Source organism: Macaca nemestrina, chromosome 11 (genome assembly GCF_043159975.1).
Source record: "Macaca nemestrina isolate mMacNem1 chromosome 11, mMacNem.hap1, whole genome shotgun sequence".
NCBI classification, from domain to species: domain Eukaryota; kingdom Metazoa; phylum Chordata; class Mammalia; order Primates; family Cercopithecidae; genus Macaca; species Macaca nemestrina.
The window spans coordinates 393,916-407,066 of record NC_092135.1 but is presented as its reverse complement, the minus strand read 5'-3'; the positions used below and the strand labels follow the sequence as shown (position 1 = coordinate 407,066).

General features: G+C 50.0%; 1 protein-coding gene across 1 annotated transcript in view; it reads right to left on the bottom strand.

Moving 5' to 3' along the window:
• LOC105464156 (cryptic protein) overlaps positions 1–13,151 on the bottom strand; it is a 41,177-nt gene that overhangs the window by 15,637 nt on the left and 12,389 nt on the right.

Here is a 13,151-nt window from a genome sequence, read left to right as displayed (position 1 = left end):
CTGAAATAATCTTCAGTGGTGATTTAATTTCTTACACCTTTACATGTGAGGTTTATTAAAGAGGCTGTTGAATAAAGCAAAGGGAAATTGGAGGACCGGGCTGTCCCGGCGACCTCCCAGCAATGGGTCCTGTGGGCTGCCAGGACCAGGTCAAGGCCAGCAGACCCGAGCGGGCAGAGCACACGGAGGAAGGTGCCCCAGAACTTCATCAAGCATCTGTAAGTGGAGTCATGAGACAAACACCTTGTTAATTTTGTTTTTTTAGAGGCAAAGTGTCACTCTGTCTCCCAGGCTGGAGTGCAGTGAGTGATCATAGCTCACCACATCCTCGAACTCCTGGGCTCAAGTGATCCTGCCACCCCAGCCTCTGAACGGCTAGGACTACAGGCTCGTGCCCCTATGTCCAGCTAATTTTGTTTTTTATTTTGTGGAGATAATTTTGTTTTTTATTTTGCTATGTTGCCCAGGCTGTCCTCTAACTTCTGGCCTTAAGCAATCCTCCTGCCTCTGCCTCCCAAAGTGTTGGGATTACAGGGACAAACCCACCGTGCCCGGTGAAAAGTACACTTTTTTTTTTTTGAGACGGAGTCTCACTGTCACCCAGGCTGGAGTGTAGTGGCGTGATCTTGGCTCACTGCCAGTTCCGCCTTCTGGGTTCACACCTTTCTCCTGCCTCAGCCTCCTGAGTAGCTGGGACTACAGGCGCCCGCCACCTCGCCTGGCTAATTTTTTGTATTTTTAGTAGAGACGGGGTTTCACCATGTTAGCCGGGATGGTCTCGATCTCCTGACCTTGTGATCCACCCGCCTCAGCCTCCCACAGTGCTGGGATTACAGGCGTGAGCCATCGCACCCGGTCAAAAAATACACTTTTAAACTCAATGGTTACTACTGGTTAATTACATCATTTAATTATATGTAAAAGTAAGTACATTTTATGACTTTAAATTAATAGAATCTTCTGCATGAGCTAAATTATTTGTATACTAAAATGAAGATGTATATAAGCTAGAGGATTGTATTTTTTGTCTAAATACGTTTTAAAACTGTTCACTTTACAGAGTGATGTTGAAACCAAACTTCTCTGACAATACGAAAGCTTTAAAAGCAGCGTCTAAAATCTAACTTTCCCGCATAGTTTATTTATTAAATTTTACCTTAGTGGACATTTCCAAACATACACAAAGGCTGGGAGAATGAGCCAATAAGCCCAGGTTCAGCAATTCAGTATCAGCCTTGGCCAATCTTATCTCATTTGTTTCCTCCCTAACTTTTTTCTTGAAGTTTTAAAAACTCCAATACATCATGACATTTCATATGTAGAGTAAGATTTTGAAAATCTGCACTTTATAAGTGGAAACTAGGAAAAAAAATGTCTTGCCAGCAAGACAGAACCGAGAGGCAAGAAATAGCAGTGCGATATGCTTAAGCTGCTTGCTTAAGCTCTGCAGTTGGCTCTGAGAAGGGCCGACGGCCTGGCGATAAAGCTTCTGATGACCTATTTTCGCCAAACTGTCACTTGCTCTCCACACAAAGCTTTGTGGTCCCAGGTTGCCGCGTTGACTCAAAGGTCTTATAAAAGGGTTTTGCATTTTACTGCAGAGGAGCTGCCCTGTTTGCCATCAAGAGGCCCAGCTGGAAGCGTTGCCGGGAGCACGGGAAGGGTGGAGGTGGGTCCCTGCCAGGAAAGGCCTCTTTCCTCCTTATCAGCTGTAAACAGATAAGGCTGGAGCCGACCCACCCATCAAAACTCCAGTGGAATGTTCTGGCTCAAAGAGTGTGTGGGACCGGAACCCGTGCCAGGACTGGAGGCCCTGTCAGTGTTCTCGGCACATCCATCATGCAGGAAAATGCTCTGCAACAAGTTAGGTGTGAAGGGATTCTCTGAGGAGGACTTGAAAGCAATGGCTGTCCAAGCAGGCTGCCCCTGGCACCTGTGGGGAGTGAGAAACACCTTTCTCCATCGTCCTGGCTTCTTGGGCGGGGCTGCCGTCTGTCTCCACACATTTTCCTCATCTAGAGATTGCATGTGAGGGGAATCATGCAGTATTTTCCTTTTGCGTCCGGCCTATGCCACATAGCATAATGTCTTAGGTCCGTCCGTGCTGTAGCGCCCATCAGGGCTTCACTCCTTTTGTGACTGAATAATAAATATTTCACGACACGCATCCACCTTGTTTTGTCTATTTGTCATCTGTTGACGCATACTTGTTTTTTCTACTTTTTGGAAGAGCACAGTGAGAAGACAGCTATCTACATGCCGATGAGGGAGGACACGGGGGAACCCAAATCTGGTGACACCTTGATTTCAGACTTCCAGTCTTCAGAGCCGTGGGAGGAAACATTTCTGTGGCTCAGGACTCCCAGCCTGCGGCATTTGGTTAGGGCTGCCCGAGCTGACGGATACACCAGGTTTTTGTTTTTCCGTGATTGTGATGTATTATGTAATTTAGTAATTTTTGCTGCATGTAGAGTGCATTTGTACTGGTGGCTTTCCGGAAGTACAGAGAACACCTTTTACAAAGGGTCCTTACACAGACATTTTCATTCCCGGGGGGTACTCTGCAGGCAGCCCTCACAGGCAACGGCGTGAGTCCGGCTGATGTTCCTTTAAATCAAATGGTGAACCTGAACTGTTGTGTGGCCCTTCAGAAAGCCCAGCACAGTCTGAGATGCTCATTTTGGCCACCAGGCAGCGACCATATTGGACAGAACATCACCTCCGCAAGCAGCCGGCATTCCAGCCTGGGTGACGGAGTGAGACTCTGCCTCAAAACACACACAAACAAAAAAAACAATGAATCATGTGAATCTGGGAGGCGGAGGTTGCAGTGAGCTGAGATCGTGCCACTGCACTCCAGCCTGGGTGACAGAGCGAGACTCGGTCTCGAAAAAAAGAGATTGGATCTTTCAGGGAGACAGGCGGTCGCACGCTGAAACACAGGCCTGGCGTGCAGGGGCCCTCCTGGGAGCGCAGGCTCAGGAGGGGAATCAGCCTGTCCTCAGCACCAGGCTCAGAGCTGGGCCAGGCATCAGGACCATTTCATCTTCCCATGGCAGTGCCGGTGCCGCTGCAGAGCCCTGGGGACTGGGACGCAGAGAAGCACCCTCCCTCAAGAACTTCCTTTTCAACTGCGTGGCACCCTGCAGTGCCTGAGTGCTTTGACCAGAAGCATTTGGGCTTGGAAGGGTCTTTCCTGCCCTTTCCTCCACCCAGCCCCCACACCCTCCACTGCCAGCCCCGTGGCCTCTCCCCTGCACCAGCACCCACGGCCTCCCCCAGGGCAGGAGGGAGAGGGTGAGAGCGGGAGTCCCCACCTTTTGTGACCTGCTGTCTGTTAGAGGTGAGTCCAGGCCCACTCTCAGGGTGGGGGTCCCACATCGGCCTGAAGACCAGGAAGGACTCTTTGGGGCCCTGTCAGAGACTCAGCCACAGACATAGATTAAACTCGTTTTGCCATATTTGTTATTTTGTTTTTAGTGAAGAATTTTAAAGTAAATTACATACATCATGACGTCTTCTTCTCCCTGAGTATTTTCATGTTTAGGGAGTCTGAAAAGTGAGGCTGTGTTCCCACAATCTGTATTAGATGGAATGGAATTAACAACAGTGCTCCAGGACACCGGACCATCCAGCCCAAATTCCATTTGGGGATGAGATGCCTTTTTGTCTGAGTCCCAAGCGGTAAGCACCATGAACCCCTCCGTTGGTATCTCAATCTTCCTTTTTCTTGGATTTTATTCTCAATTTCTAACTTCTAAACTCGTAATTAGATTATATCTCATTTAATATTATTTGTTTTTTTTGTTTGTTTGTTTTTTGTTTTTTGTTTTTTTTTTGAGACGGAGTCTCACTCTGTCGCCCAGGCTGGAGTGCAGTGACGCGATCTCGGCTCACTGCAAGCTCCGCCTCCCGGGTTTACGCCATTCTCCTGCCTCAGCCTCCCAAGTAGCTGGGACTACAGGCGCCCGCCACCGCGTCCGGCTAATTTTTTGTATTTTTAGTAGAGACGGGGTTTCACCATGTTCGCCAGGATGGTCTCGATCTCCTGACCTCGTGATCCGCCCACCTTGGCCTCCCAAAGTGCTGGGATTACAAGCATGAGCCACCGCGCCCGGCCTAATATTATTTGTTAAAGCTGATTTATTCTAAAATTTGATGAAGCAAAAGTCTGGATTTTGCCTCAATATAATAGGAACCACTTAATTATAAACATTTATGCAGGGCTTTGCTAACCTGCATTTTGTTCTTGGTATAACCACTTGTCTTTTGGCTCCTTAAAAGGTAATCTTCTATACGAAGCACTTCTATACAGATCTACGAGAAGAATTAACTTTGAAACTAGTATTTTATTGGCAGATGATGCCCTGCTGATGAAACTGTGAATCAACCACATTTGCTCATAGATAGCACTTGGCACAAAAAGAGCTTAACACTAGTCCCTCCAGACTGCACACCAATGTTCTGGATTTCACAGTGAGACTCAGGGTGCGTGGGCTTTGTCACCTGCAGCTCTGGGATCCAGCCAGTTGGGCTGGGGCTTCCTCCTGGTTTAAATTTGAAAAGTTGGCCGGGCACAGTGGCTGAAGCCTGTAATCCCGGCACTTTGGGAGGCTGAGGCGGGCAGATCAGAAGTTCAGGAGATGGAGACCATCCTGGCTAACACGGTGAAACCCCGTCTCTACTAAAAAAATACAAAAAATTAGCTGGGTGTGGTGGCGGCGCCTGTAGTCCCAGCTACTCGGGAGGCTGAGGCAGGAGAATGGCGGGAACCCAGGAGGTGGAGCTTGCAATGAGCCGAGATTGTGCCACCGCACTCCAGCCTGGGCCACAGAGCGAGACTCCGTCTCAAAAAAAAAAAAAAAAGAAAAAGAAAAAAAATTGAAAAGGAAACCAGTTTTGAATAAGAAGTAGATTTTGCCTTGAAACAGCCAACCTACCAGTTTTAATCATTGACAACTGAATTCACATAAAGAACTGAACTCAATTAAAGAGTTAATAAAATGGGCCAGGTGTGGTGGCTCACGCCTGTAATCCCAGCACTTTGGGAGGCTGAGGTGGGCAGATCACCAGGTCAGGAGATCGAGACCATCCTGGCTAACACAGTGAAAACCTGTCTCCACTAAAAATACAAAAAATTAGCCCAGCGCGGTGGCGGACGCCTGTAGTCCCAGCTACTCGGGAGGCTGAGGCAGGAGAATGGCGTGAACCCAGAAGGCGGAGCTTGCAGTGAGCCAAGATCGGGCCACTGCACTCCGGCCTGGGCGACAGAGCGAGACTCCATCTCAAAAAAAAAAAAAAGAGAGAGTTAATAAAATGAACAACCTTTTTTGAGGGACAATTTTAAGGTTTTAAGATAAAAAGTAATAACCAGGCAACGCGCGGTGGCTCGCACCAGTAATCCCAGCACTTTGGGAGGCCGAGGCAGGTGGATCACCTGAAGTCGGGAGTTTGAGACCCGCCTGGCCAACATGGTGAAACCCCATTTCTACTAAAAATACAAAATTAGCAGGGCATGGTGGCACATGCCTGTAATCTTAGCTACTCAGGAGGCTGAGGCAGGAGAATCACTGGAACCCGGGAGGCAGAGGTTGCAGTGAGCCAAGATCGCACCATTGCACTCCAGCCTGGGCGACAAGAGCAAAACTCTGTCAAAACAAAAAAAACGAAAAACAAACAGCAACAACAACAACAAACCAAACCAGTAATAACCATAGTTTTACGTAAAATGCAGAGACAGATTTTCTTTTCTTCAGGCCCAGATTCAATAAGGGACCTGGAGGGGCTGTGTGGAGTAGAGGTATGCAGAGTTCTGGATGCCCACCTTGCTGGGAATAAGGTCATGCTTGATCCAAAAGACTGCAGACCCAGCAAGGGACTCAGTTCTGGTAAGACCTCAGCAATTTCCTGGATGAATTTCAAGCCATGTCATTAATAAGCCAAAGCTTCACAATTGCAAAGATATGGAATCGACCAAGGTGTCCATCACTGGATAAATGGATAAAGATAATGTGCCATATATACTCAGTGGTGAACTATTCAGCCATAAAAAGAATGAAATCATGTCTTTTGCAGCAACATGGATGGAAATGGAAGCCAATATCTTGGGTTCTTAATTGAAACAAGCCGGGCATAGAAAGACAAACATTACGTGTTCTCACTCATAATTGGGAGCTAAAAAATATGTATGTTGAAAGTAGGATGAGAGACAATGGAGACAAAGGGTGAAGGGGTGGCCGGGAGGAGGAGGAGGAGGAAGAGGAGGAGGAGGAAGAGGAGGAGGAGGAAGAAGAGGAGGAGGAGGAAGAGGAGAAGGAGGAAGAGGAGGAGGAGAAGGAGGAAGAGGAGGAGGAGAAGGAGGAAGAGGAGGAGGAAGAGGAGGAGGAAGAGGAGGAGGAGGAATTGGTTAAGGGGTGCAGTGTACTTTATTCTGGAGATGGACATCCTAAAAGCTCCGACTTGACTACTGCAATCTATGCATGTAACAAAATTGCACATGTGCCCCATGAATGTGTACAAATGAAAAAACAAGCTTCCTGTTTTCACAAAGACAATAATCCCCTCATGCCACATAGTTTATTAATTATTGACTTTGTGTTTTAGCTGCAAATAACTATTGTCACACAGCTGTCTATGAACAATAGCTGCTTAGGGATTTCCTGAAATCTCTCCAGCAGGTGTGCCTCTGGTGGCATGGCTGCACACTCCCACCCCCCTAATTCAGTCGCCAGCACTCCTGAGAGCCTGCTCAGGCCCTGGCTCACTAAGGTAAGAAGGCACCTTCCCCCTGCCAGCTCCGGTGTGAGGTGTGATGGAGGTCACTTGCTGGGAGGGGTACCTGATTTGAACAGGAAGGAGGGGTGCGTGAGGTATGGCCATTCTGGCTGGAAGAGAAGAAGGAAGAATGGGAGCCTTTCAGGAAGACTGGGTGGGACTCCTGAGTGTGGCAGAGGGTAGTAGGAGGCCCTGCGGCTCATGCTCTGTGGCTAAGTTGTTAAGTTGCAGGGTAGGCTGGGGTCCCAGCCTGGGTGGCATGAGAAGGGGGTGGCTATGATGGCAGTGTTTGTCCTGTCTGAAACTCCTGCTGAAATTGAATCCTCAGAGTGGCAGTGTGGAGAAGGTGGATCCTTTAAATGGTGATTGGGTCCGGAGGGCTTCATTCTCACGAATGGACTCATCCACCAGGGGTTAATGGATTAGTGCGTTATGATATCAGTGGGACTGGTGGCTTTAAAGGAAGAAAAGGTAGCATCAGCACGCTCCACCTCCCTGCCATGGACTGTCCCGCACTGCCTTGGGACTTTGCAGAGTCCTCACCAGCAGGAAGTTCCTCACCAGACATGCTCCCTCGACCTTGGGAGTGAAATGAAAATTCGTTTTCTTTATAAACTGCCCAGTTTCAGGTTTTCTGCCATGAGCAGCATATAACGGACTAAAACAGGTGCTGTCTGGGTTCAGTGCTCGACATGTGATTTCTTAGCAAATCGCCGAAGGCTGGGCTCAGTCCCGTGTCTCTGAGGCAGATTCACTGTTGGTGGCACTGGGCAAGGGCTCAGGGCAGCTGGGCAGCCTCAGCAGGGTGCACTGCCAGGTCTCTTTCCAGAGGTGGCAGGTGTGGATGCACAGCGGCGGGGGCCTCGCTGGCTTTGGCAGACCGTTGAATGTCTCAGAGCTGGTTTCTTCAAGCACTACTTCAGCTTGTCTCAGACAAAAGGCTGCGGGGCTGAGCTTAGTGTGGAAGGGAGGGGAGATAACACATCAATCCTTAGCGTTCAAGAAGAGATGTGGAGGAAGGACTCTGGCAACAGAAAGCAGGGAGGATATTTTCTGCTTGGAAGAGACAGCAAAGCTGGGCAGAGCACACAGAGTGGTGGAGAGAGGGGCTGAGGTCAGCATGTATAAGGTCAGCGTGAGCAACGTTAAAGAAAAATTACTCAACGTGACTAGCACGGCAGGTGGACTTTATTCCAGACCATTGAGGCAGGTATAAGTGGATCGAGATAGATCAGGTTCAGCTCCAAATACAGCATGGGCGAGGGGGAGCTGATAACCAAGCAGCGGGGTTGGGGGCAGTGGGTGGAAAAGAACTCAAAGGTAATTCAGAGTAAAAAGGACTCTGGCTAATCCGGCCCAATAGGATTCTTGCTGAAGACAGGCCCTGGTGGTCAGACTTCACCTTGGGGACACCGGAGCATGAGGAGCCTGATCAGATATGGAGGGAGATGAGGTATTGAGGGTAGGGGCTTCTTGCTAACCTGACTTAGCAGGGTTCTTGGTGAAAATAGATTTTACAAGGACGTGCACAGATGGAGGTAGGAGGAGGTTCAGGAGCCGGACTATTGTTTGGCCAAGCAGAGAATCTTTGTCAGCAGGAATCTGAGGGTCCATTGTAGGGCAGCCGAGTGATAGGTAAATAGGGGGAGCATATTCATTCATTCTCTCAACAATTAAATATTAAATGTGTCTGTGCTACCAGGGATACAAAAGTATGCAAAGCAGGATAAAATGTTCTGCCTTTACAGCCAGTACATTCTGTTAGGAGAAGAAAGAAAATAAACAATGTAAGTAAATAGTATATTAGAGGAAGAAAAATGCTATGGAGAGTCAAAACATGAGGGCATAAAGGGACATTTGGCATGTTTCACAGAGAAAGTGACACTCTGGCAAGGGAGCCGGGATGCCTGTGAACAGTGCGCTGGGCCCGGGAGGGAGCAGGGAGAGCCGGCCCCTGCTGGAGGCCTCGCAGGCCTGGTGGAGCCGGGGGCCCCATCTGACTTTTGCGCCTGTGTGGAGCGTGAACCGCAGGGCGCAGGGTGGAGGTGGCTGCGCGGACCCTGAGCCTGGGTCAGGGCGGTGGAGGCTGGAAGCGGGTATGAGTCGCGGGGATTCATGCTGGGTTGGATCTGGGTGTGAGAGAAAGAGCACACGGGGAGGGAGGACTCGGGGTTTTCTATCCTGAGGAGCCGAGAACTGAACCGGAGACAGTTTTGTTTGGAGCTGTTTGGGAAGGAAGGGCGAGAGGTGGTGTCTATGAAGTGGAGAAACGGAGGACATGCTCCCAGCAAGGGAGAAGAGGCCTGGGCGGGGTGCGATGAGCAGGCAGGTGGCATTTGGAGCTGTGGGAATAAATGCAACCCCAGGAAGCAGGTGCGGACAGAAAACGGCAGAGCGGCCTTGGGCAGCCAGGAGTCCCGAAGTTTGCACGGAGGAGGGGGCTTGGGGGGGAGGAGAGTGGTTCAGGAAACCACCTGCAGGAGGTGCTCAGGAGCAGCAGGGAGGGGGGCCCCTGTCTTACAGCTGGGGGCTGCACGTCTGCATAGGCCGTGGCTGCTGGCAGGAGCAGGTAGAGTGCAGGGCAGTGCAGAGGCTGGCAGGGCAGTGCAGAGGCGGAGAGCTGAACTGGAGTAGCTCAGATAGCCAGAGGGAGGAGGGGTGTTCAAGGTAAGTTGAGACCACGCTTTGGAACCATTTCGCTCTACAGGGGAACAGAGAAATGGGATGCAGCTGCAGAGCAAAGCATGCAAAAGATGTTTTAAAGATGGGTCAGGAAAAAGCACGTTTGTACAACTCACTAGAGAAGAAGATGTGGGTGATTTAGGAGTGAGGTGGAAGGCAGAGGTGTCCTTAAGAGGTCTAGTCCGCCAGGGCAGGGGTGTGGCCCATCCTTCTGCAGTAATGCAGGCGAGACACGTTGCCGTGAGGGGGCAGCCTGCAGATTTATTTTATTATTTATTATTTTTTAATTTTTTGAGATGGAGTTTTGCTCTTGTTGCCCAGGCTGGAGTGCAATGGCAGTGTCTTGGCTCACTGCAACCTCCGTCTCTTGGGATCAAGCGATTCTCCTGCCTCAGCCTCCCGAGTAGCTGGAATTACAGGCATGTACCACCATGCCTGGTTAATTTTGTATTTTTAGTAGAGACACAGTTTCTCCATGTTGGTCAGGCTGGTCTCGAACTCCCGACCTCAGGTGATCCACCTGCCTTGGCCTCCCAAAGTGCTGGGATTATAGGCGTGAGCCACTGCACCTGGCCAGCCTGCCGATTTATTTTAATGAGAAAATCAAAGCAAAAGCAGGGTCATAAGTGGAGCATATGGGTGGGACAGAAAACGTTGGAGGCCTTAGGAGAGAGAGGAAAGGGCATGAAGGAGTCATCCACAGGAGGGGAGCGCGCTGTCCTGTGACCGCTGGCACCACAAGAGCCCATGTGCTAGAAAGCACGGCCCCGACACTAGCAAAATGGTGAAGTCCTGGCTTCCAGGTCCTGAGAAGAGTCTGATCAGAGGAGTGACATCATTTCAGTGTTGGCAGGGCACGGTGGCTCATGCCTGTAATTCAACACTTTAGGAGGCTGAGGTGAGAGGATCATTTGAGCCCAGGAGTTCGAGACCAGCCTGGGCAAAATAACTAGACTCCCATCTCTACAAAAAAAAAAAAAAAAAGCAGAGGTCAGATGTGGTGGCATACACCTGTAGTCTCAGCTACTTGGGAGGCTGAGGTGGGAGGATCACTTGAGCCTAGAAGTTTGAGGCTGCAGTGAGCCACAGTTGCACTGCTGTGCTCCAGCCAGAGTGACAGAGTAAGACCCTGTCTCAAAAACAAAACCAAAAACACAAACAGGTGACAGGGGAGGGAACCCAGGAATCAGTTCAGATGCTGATGGGTCGGTGGGTCTAGCAGGAAGGCGTTGAGCTTTGGCCTGGGGTGGAGAGGAGAGAATGGAGAGACAGCCTTTGCAATTCACAACAGCATAATTAGAAAGCTCCTGCCAGGTCGAGTGTGCTCTGCCTTTTGAGACTAAATCGAGACATTCTGTTTCACTCCATTCATGTTGTTTGTTTGTCAGCTTATTTGCGAGCCCAGGTAAATTCACAAAATGCTATGTGCCCTCTGGAAAGGTGAACTGCTCTGGAGGATATGGGCCATAGGTTTTTGTGTTTCTGTGTTTACTTCTTTTTCTCTTAACACTCCAAATAAGATTTAATCTACACACAGTAAAATTCACCTGTTTTCAATGTGCAGTTAAATGAATTTTGGTGTATTGAGAAGGACCCAGTGCCTTGCACCACCATGACAACATGAGTCTAGTTAAAATGTCTGTCTCACCAAAAGAAAAAAAGCTCCTGCCCCCCTTGCCCCCGCCCCCTGTTAGTCACTGTCCTTCCCACCCTCCAACCTGGGCAACCATTAATCTACTTTCTGTCTCTCTACTTTTGTCCTTTTCGGGTGTTTTATATAAACAAAATCATACAACAGTTGTTCTTTTGTGTCTGACTTCTTTCACGGAGGGTGATGTTTTGAAGTTCCTGTGGCGGAGCACAGGTCTGTGGGTCCTGGCTTTGTATTCCTGATGGTATTTCTACGAGGACATACCGCGTTTGTTAGTGAATCCTGGTCGGTGGACATTTGAGTTGTTTCTACTTTTTGGCGATTGTGAGTAATGCTGCCATGAACTTTCAGGTACGAGACTTGGTGTGGATGTGTGTCTTCATTTCTCTTGGGTGTACGACTCCTAGTGACAGTCTGGGTCCTCTAGTAAATCTGTGTTTAACTTTTCAAGAAACTGCCAAGTTGTTTTCCAAAGTGGGCTGCACCTTTTTACCATCTCACCGGCAACGTACAAGCATTCCGGTTCCCACATCCTTCACAACACTCACAGGAGCCCCCTCCCGCCAAACCCAAATTCTTACGCACACAATTTGTTTGAAACATGTCCGAATAAGCACATTGTTAGTCCCTTAGAGCCCACTTGCTTTGCATGCCCCGTAAAACTGTGCCCAAATCTGTCAGTCACAGAGAAGACAAACCCTGGGGCCACAGAAGACCCCAAGCCACTGCCACCCTTCAGAGTCTCTGGCCCAGGTACTCCCCATTGGCTGCTGAGCTGGCATCTCCTAGACCTGTCAGCCCCCCTCAGATTCTGCCTTGACCTCTTCTCCTTCTGGGGGTGGCCCTGCTTCATGACTTCCCTTTCTGTGCAATTCAGCCAAAGCACTGCCCACATCAATCTTGTGTGCTACTGCCACCACACGGTCATGTCTTTCTTTTCTCTTTTTTCTTTTTTTGAGATGGAGTCTCGCTTTGTCACCCAGGCTGGAGTGCAGTGGCGCGATCTCTGCCTCCTCCAAGCGATTCTCCTGCCTCAGCCTCCGAGTAGCTGGGATTACAGGCACGCGCCACCACACCCAGCTAATTTTTTGTATTTTTAGTAGAGACAGGGTTTCTCCGTGTTGGTCAGGCTAGTCTTGAACTCCTGACCTCAGATGATCCACCCGCCTCAGCCTCCCAAAGTGCTGGGATTACAGGCATGAGCCACTGCGCCCGACCCCGTTTTACTTTTAACAAGCGTGAATGCATCTGTTTCTGAGCTATGTGGGCAATATGCATGTGAGGTGCGGCCCTGCCCTCCAGGACACCCACCTTGGTGAGTCGAGAAGAAATTTTATCCAAGGGCGAGTAGCGAGAACACAGCAAATCGACGCATGCAGAGGGAGATCCAACAGTCAGACCGGGCAGAGAGAAACAGCTGAGCGTCTTCAGTGGCTCGTGATGGGAGAGACGGTCTAGTCTGAGAAACTGAGGCAGGAGGGACTGCCTGGCTTCAGCAGGGAGAGGAGCAGCCTGTCCCAGGCCCAGCCACGTTGGCGACAGCAAACTACAGAGCTACCAGAAGGAGAGGCCCGGGCTGTCAGGGAGCACTGCCGGCTGCCGAGAGGGTAGGGGGCCCTGGGCCCGCCCTGCAGAGGTTCCTGCTCAGGTCCTCCGGAGTCTGGGTGGAGCAGAGTAGGGTCATGACCTGTGTGGACCCTGTAGTGCCCAGATTTAGAATTCTGCCAACCTCCAAGCTCACCATCAGCCTCCTGCGGCCCCACTTGTTTCTGGGGCAGCTACTGTACCCCGACCCCATCGTCCCCAGGCAGAGGGTCCCAGCCGCAGGTCCGTGGGGGCTGGTGTCTGGCCTCCCTCCTTCTGGCTGGCTGAGCAAAGTATCTGCAGGGCACAGAGCAGGTCACAGGGATGCTCATTAGAAAGGATAAAGCTTTTGCGGCCTAAGGCGGTTGTGGGGTTCACTTCCAGTCTTTGAGAACACAGGAGACTATCTGTTTTGAAATCAACATAGAGGTTCCCCAAATCAGTACAGTTTTCCCTCCTT